The sequence below is a fragment of the Rhinolophus ferrumequinum genome, chromosome 19 (assembly GCF_004115265.2).
Source record: "Rhinolophus ferrumequinum isolate MPI-CBG mRhiFer1 chromosome 19, mRhiFer1_v1.p, whole genome shotgun sequence".
NCBI classification, from domain to species: Eukaryota; Metazoa; Chordata; class Mammalia; order Chiroptera; family Rhinolophidae; genus Rhinolophus; species Rhinolophus ferrumequinum.
In genome coordinates this window covers 6,812,326-6,819,341 of record NC_046302.1, presented here as the reverse complement: position 1 = coordinate 6,819,341, position 7,016 = coordinate 6,812,326, and the positions used below count along the sequence as shown (strand labels likewise).

General features: G+C 35.9%; 1 pseudogene; it reads left to right on the top strand.

The window, feature by feature from the left end:
* Nucleotides 1-1,791: 1,791 nt before the first annotated feature.
* Nucleotides 1,792-6,575, top strand: LOC117038679 (solute carrier family 41 member 2-like; annotated as a pseudogene).
* Nucleotides 6,576-7,016: the final 441 nt, after the last annotated feature.

Genomic DNA, 7,016 nt, shown 5'->3' with positions numbered 1-7,016 from the left:
AGCTGCAGTATTATGCAGTATCTTACAGTGTATCTTTGTGGTCAGGCAAATCTTGGTTTAAGTTCCAGTTCTGCAAATAACTTGCTTATGAACTTGGGTTAGTTATTTAACCTCTTTACAGCAAACTTTCTTCTTTTACAAAGTAGAGATAATAATAGTAGCTCTATTACATATTATAGATGTTATATAATAACATGGTTCATGGTATATGTGCAGAGGTCAATAACAATTTTTATTATATTATATCTATATTATTATTACTTAAATGTAAAAATTCATTTCAAATCATTCTTTAATTTAGTCACTAAAGCAGAATCCCAGAGACCTCTACCTAGTCACACTTTCTTGGATTTCTTTGAGGTAATGATTAAGATGAAAGCGTAACACTATATCTCTTATATTTTTAAATCTCAGATCAGGGTGAAAATAAAAGCTTCTTATTCAGTCCAGCATTTTTTAAAACTGTTTTAAATGGATGGTGTAGAGATTGTTTGGTTTTGTCTGCCATAGTAATGATTAAAGAGGATAAGAAGATTTCAACAACTATCCGATATGGAGGCAAACATTTTCCTGTGTGTCAGCCCCTGGCCAGTCCTAAGTACATGACTTTGTCTCTCAAAGCAATAGGTCATTGGAGCCATAGCGGTTGCCAGGGTCCACTTGAAACTATGTGGCCTCAGAGTCCTAGAATTGCTTCCAGTTTTCCAGTTCTTTCCCAATGGAACAATCCTGGAGGGAGGAAAGAAATCATACTTTAAAAATTAGTCTTTCAATCCCTCTGCCCTGAGAACCAAAGACACAGGCACATAATTAAAAAAATATATATTTGGGCCTGTGTTACTGCTCTGTCAAATATCAGATGTTACCAATATTTTATATAGATTGTATTATTTTTTCCAGAGGAGTGTATCACAGTTAGCCAGGTACATATTCATAATGGTATAAATTAATCTTGTTGACTATTACATTAAAATCTGAAGAATTGCTGACTGTGCTTCAGAAAGCCAAGAATTTTTCTCATATGAAGGTTTTCTAAACACAAGCCAGATTTTTCACAGTTCAAATGTCAGGCAGTTACGTTCATAGGGCAAGAATCACATAGCCTGCAACGCCTTTAGGCAAGTCGACAGTATTTATAACTTTGATGCAGCTATGGGGACATTTGGACATTGGCAAGGGTGGCAAGGTAAAGGCACTGTGCTGTACAGTCTAAAAACTCAATTTTATCCTGTTTTGTTGTATCAATATGATTGTCTGGCTCATACAGAAAATCCAGTGGGCTGTAAGAATCACAAGTGTTTCAAAAATCTTGTTGATTCAGGGCAAAACAGTACTCTGCAACCTTCGTGGTTCAACTTTGTGGCTCACACAAGTGTATATGTTAAGGTAGACAGTAAATGTAGCCCACATTTAACATTAAAAACAGAATTGTGGGTAATGATGTGAGAAGGGGCCAAGTAGAAAGAGCCCCAGGGCTGGAGCCTCAGATGCTTGGGAATGAAGTGAATGGCCCTTTCATTCCCCGCCCAAAGGGTTCCCTCCCTCCTCCACATGGGGCAGGTGATACTCAAGGGAGTCTTGAGTTTGACTGGGGTGCTGTGATTGGTGCTCTTACATCCAATTCTTGCTTTAGCTACTGAACACTTTTTCTTAGTGGAAACATTATTCTTTTATATACAGAGAAATCAACATCTTAATTTAAAACTAATGTTTGTGTAGTTCTGAATCAACTCCTATGGTTCCTCATGAAGCTTGAAACCTAAGAAGTAAATGGTCTGTTGCAATGAGAAAATGACTAATAGTAAAGAAAGATCTATTACTAACACAACAAGTAGTGGTCCAACTAGTGGAAGAAGTTTTGCAAAATGGACTTAAATTTAACACATTTCAATCTGATAAGTTTTTTAACTTACTGCTGAGAACGATTCCAGTCATTTACCAGAAAAGTCAGAAAGACAGGCATTAAAAAAGCAGCCTTTGGCAAGATGGATTATAACTGGAGCTCAGACCTTTCATAATAGATCAGAACAACATATGGAGTATCAGTTTCTCAGAGCAGTCTTTTCAGGGCAAAATTCGTCAAGGACTTTCAAGCTATAGCCAAATGTCGGATAAGTATGCCAACTATAATTAGTTGGAATTACACTGTTGGAAGGGAGGCTTCTGAAACTACTGCCATGTTAAAAGATGAAGGTGTTCTTAGTGATGGTGAGGAAGATATCATTGTAAAAAAAATATAAAAGGAATCTGGTGGCATAATTACATTGCAAATACATGCAAACTGGCTTTGGAACACTTTCAGTTGGTGCGATTTTGGATATAATACAGAACTGAGACGTTGCAATGGTTTTAGATTTTTTAAGATATTGGGATGGGATGAATACATTTTGTGTGAGATGAGCATCGATCTTTGGGTGTTAGAGAGTGGACTATAGTACTCAGAATAATGAATCCACAATGAAGTCCATATTCTAATCCCCAGAACCCATAAATCTGTTAACGTATGTGGCAAAAGGGACTGTAAAGATGTAACTAATTTAAGTATTTTGAAATAGAAAGATTATTCTGGATTATCTGGGTGGGCCCAGTTGAATCAGGGATCCTTATGAGAGGGAGAAGCAGAAGGTTCAGTGTGAGAGAGGAGATAATGATAATGGAAGCAGACGTTAAAGACAAAGACAGAGACAGAACATGTCAAGGAATGTAAGCAGCCCCTAGAAGCTGGAAAAGGCAAAGAAACATATTTTTCCCTAGAACCTCCAAAAGGAATGCCATCCTGCTGACACTGATTTTAGGAATTTGGATCTCTCAAACTGTAAGATAATAAATATGCGTTGCTTTAAACCACTAAATTTGTGGTAATTTGTTACAGCAATAATAATAAGAAACTAATACAGAAGTGTTTTTGAAAAAATGTAGTTTTTGTTTTAGTGTAGCACTTCTTGGTCTCAAGGGAACTTGGAAATGACATTGGCATCCAGATTATCCACTGCAGCAAATGTTAGGAAGATGGATTCATCTATTGAAAAGTAGAACATAATAATTTGCAAATTAGCCTTAATGTACATTCAGTCATTGATTTTCTTGCAGGTGTGGCAGCAATTATTTGGGCTGGATTCCAGAAGGAAAATACTACCTCGATCTTTCCACACTTTTGTGCTTTATCAGAGTAGCAACTACCTTCATGGAATTTAGTACAAGGAATAATAATGGTTGGGATTATCACTGGTTCAAAGGAGAATGAGATAAATCCTGGTAATGTCACTATACCCATGGCTGCTACTTTTGGCAATTCTATAACTCTTTTTGTGTAGTCTTGGGTAAGTCAAGTCCGGATCTGTAGTCCTGTCTCAAGACCTACTGCTACATATAAGTGGTGCCTTTTTCTTGGTTCTAACTCCTATCTGTATTGTAATAGCTGCCAAACATTCAGTCACAAGGACAGTTTTCTGTTCAAGCTGGGAGCCTGCTGTGGGGACAGAGCCAGGAGTGCAGTTTCCAGGCTCTAGGCCTCACATGGAAAGGTGCTGGCTCAGGTACTAAAAGGCCATCAACTGTGATTGGATGGCCATCAGCTGTGGCTAGTTGGCCGTCAGCTGTAACCAATGAGCCATTGGCCACTAATATAACTGCTGTGGCTATGCTAGTAGAAAATGGTGGCTAGCAAGAAGATGGTGGCTGAGCTAGCAAGAGCGGATTGCAGCTAGCAAATGAGGTTGGTTGGCAGAGAGAAGTGGACGGCAGGTTGCAGATAGTGTGGCTCCTGCTTCCTGTGTCTCCAACCCAGCCACCAGAGAGAATATAGTGGTATGACTCCCCTATCTATGGCTCTGTGGGTGTTCCTTTTTGGCCTCACCATATCCTGTGTTTTTATGTGGGGAGCGGGACCAAAGATCCTGCATGACACCCTGCATGACACCTGCCCTCACAGCTATGGCTAACGGGACTTTGAGCCATATTATGGAAACAACTATACTTGACCCAACTTGAGATTGTTGTTTATGTATTGTTGTTATACCGTTTAACGATGATATCAATAGTAATTTAGTGGCCATTCATGCTAGTGGGATTTCTACTTAACTCCATTTGCACAGCACTCCAAGAGAATTGCCTGATGAACCCAAAAGTGATTATTACCCATTTATGGTCTAGGACTTAATAATAAGCCTGATGAAATTCCACTGAATTTGATGATTTCTCAACATTTTATTACTTTACATGACTCATTTAATAAAAAGTGAACACACTTCTTTAACTGTAATCTTCATACTGATATATTTATTTGCTGCTTTGTTACAGATATTTATCCTATAACACTTCTTGTGGATTTCTGACTGAATGGCCTATTACTTTTGGAGACAAAGAAAGGACTTAATAGTTTTTCCATCCCCTATAAGGGAATTCGTTGATCTGCATGGGTCACTTTTATTAGCCCTAATTTTTTTCTTTTCTGTGGTTTATTAGGGATGGGGAGGAAGACATTGCAGACTAAAAAAGGACTATTATTCTCAGATGATCAAGAAAAGATATTTTGGTTCATCCTCAATTTTAAAGTAAGAGTTTGCTTTTTCCTGGTAAATTGTATTTGGCCCTGATTAAATTGAATGAACTTAAAAAAAAAAAAAAGAAAGAAAAAAATTTTGTGTTGAACTAGAATGAAGAGTATTCATGCTGCCTTTCACAGAATAAATGATAATTTCACATTGCCATGGTACAAGCTCAATCTCTGGAATTAATTAAATAGGAAAGGATATAGAATATTCACAATGAATAACTCTAAAACCACGTATATAGAAAAAAATCTATTATTGTTTAACTGGTAATGCATGGTTAGGGAAAATAAAGCTCTAGTCCAGCCTTCCTGATCTCACAGATGTGTTGTACTGTAAAGCAATCTCTAAATGAAAGAGGACCAACTGAGTTTATCATGGTTTTAACTATGCCCACCTCCATGCCAACTGAGGATAAATTTACCAATTACTTGTTGCTAAGAGTCTAAAATGTTCTGTTTAGCATAAGATAAAATCACTTTTATCTGCATGTATGAATTACCATGAAAGTGTTCTTGGAAAGTTACCCTGAAAAATACTTATTGTCTTGGAAAGATCTTCAATGAAAGCAAGGGATCATTTTTGATTATTGATTTGTTAAATGATCATTATCATTATTTTTTCCATCAGAAAATGTATAAGTAGTCAAAAGCAGAAAGAACCTGAGCTTCCTTCATAAGAACAAGATAGTATGAAAACTTACAGTGTCTGCGTGTATGTGTGTGTGTGTGTGTAATAGAGAGATAAAAAATTTTGTTAAAAAGCTAAATCTTGCAGTTTTTGATAGCAAAAATCATAGAGCTATTGGAATATTGTTATCATGAAGTTATTATTTAACACACTTCATTAATATACTTTTGTTATTTGGTTTAAAAGATGTCTTATATGTAAATTTTATATATAATATATGTTATATATAATTACTGTTGTCTTTAATCATCAATATTAATTTAGATTTAACCATATATTTAAACTTTTTATGTTTTTCTTTGGCTATCCCATCTTCTATCTGTGATCATTATCCATTTGCCTGAATAATACCAGATCATGCTTCCTTTGTTTCCTTTCATTGTCACTAGTTTTCTTTCAAAAGCAGCGTTACTACAGTGTACCTAGTTTCTTTTTCATCCTGTAGCACCCCTCATATCTGTGGTTTGAAATCATTCATGAATATTAGAAAGTTCTCAGCTACTGTCTTTTCAAGTGTTGTTTCTTCCGTATTTCCTTTTCCTCTTCTTTATTCAGTATTAGCCCTTTCCATGGTATCATCTATGTCATATATACTATGTTTGGTATTTTCTCTTCTTTTCTCTCTTCTTGTTTCATTCTGTAAATTTTCTCCTGATCCATGCTTCAGTTTCCTAATTGTTTTATCAACTATATCTTATCTGGTGTTAATTTATCTGTTGAGGTCTTTTTTTTTTTTTTTAAATAAATTTCCTTGTAGTACTACATTAAAAAAAAAAAAAGTTTAACTGATGTTGACAATTTAGTACTCGTTATCTACATAATAGTGTTTTATTTTTGTTTTTGTTTTTCCTAACTAAAAAGAAACTATACTGGTCAAGAAAGATGGTTGGTGGAGTAACAAGTGCCAAGAATTCACTTCTCCACCCAGACAACAATTGTATTGGCAGAAATGTCTGAAGTAACTATTTTGAAACTATTGAATCTATTAAAAGGCTTATAGATTCCAGGGGAAAGACTGGCTGGTAAATTGTGGTTAATTTCAGCCTTTAACATGATAGCAGCTACCAAATCCCTATTCCCCAGCCCCATGGCAGGTGCCTATGCATGAGTTCCTAATGTGCCCTGTAGAGACAGGGTGAACAATAAGAATATTTTCTTCTACATACTGGGATTCTGTGATCTGATTGCTGATTGCTACTTTTGAATGCTAAGGTGCAGGCACAGAAACTGGCCACTAACAATGTTTCAAACTTTATCAGTTGAAATTTCTTCCAGGGTGTTTAAAGTTAAATCAACCTTCTCCCCCTCTTTCTTTTGTAGGTGTCTGACATTTGAGGATTAGGACACCAAAAGCAGCTGCACATATGGGGAAATTTATAAAGCTACCACCCATATATACCCAGGGAAAGATTTGAGCTCCAGAATGACCTGACAAGACCTTAAGCTTATACTTTAGACTGATCCCCAGTACTGAGACATCCTGCAACAATCAAACAAATAAAAATAAAAATAAACAAAGAAAGAAAGGAAAACAGAAAAGAAAAGAAAAAGAAGAGTAAAACCAACAAACCCTGGAAAAAGAGGAGAATCTGATTTCTAGAGTTACCACATTATCAAATTCAAATATTCAGTTTCTAATAAACAAACAAACAAACAAATCACAAAGCATACAAAGAAATGGGAAAATACAGCCCATTGAAAAGAACATAGTGAATTAACAGAAGCATCACTGAGGACGTCCAACCATAAGACACACTAGACAAATACCTTATAAAC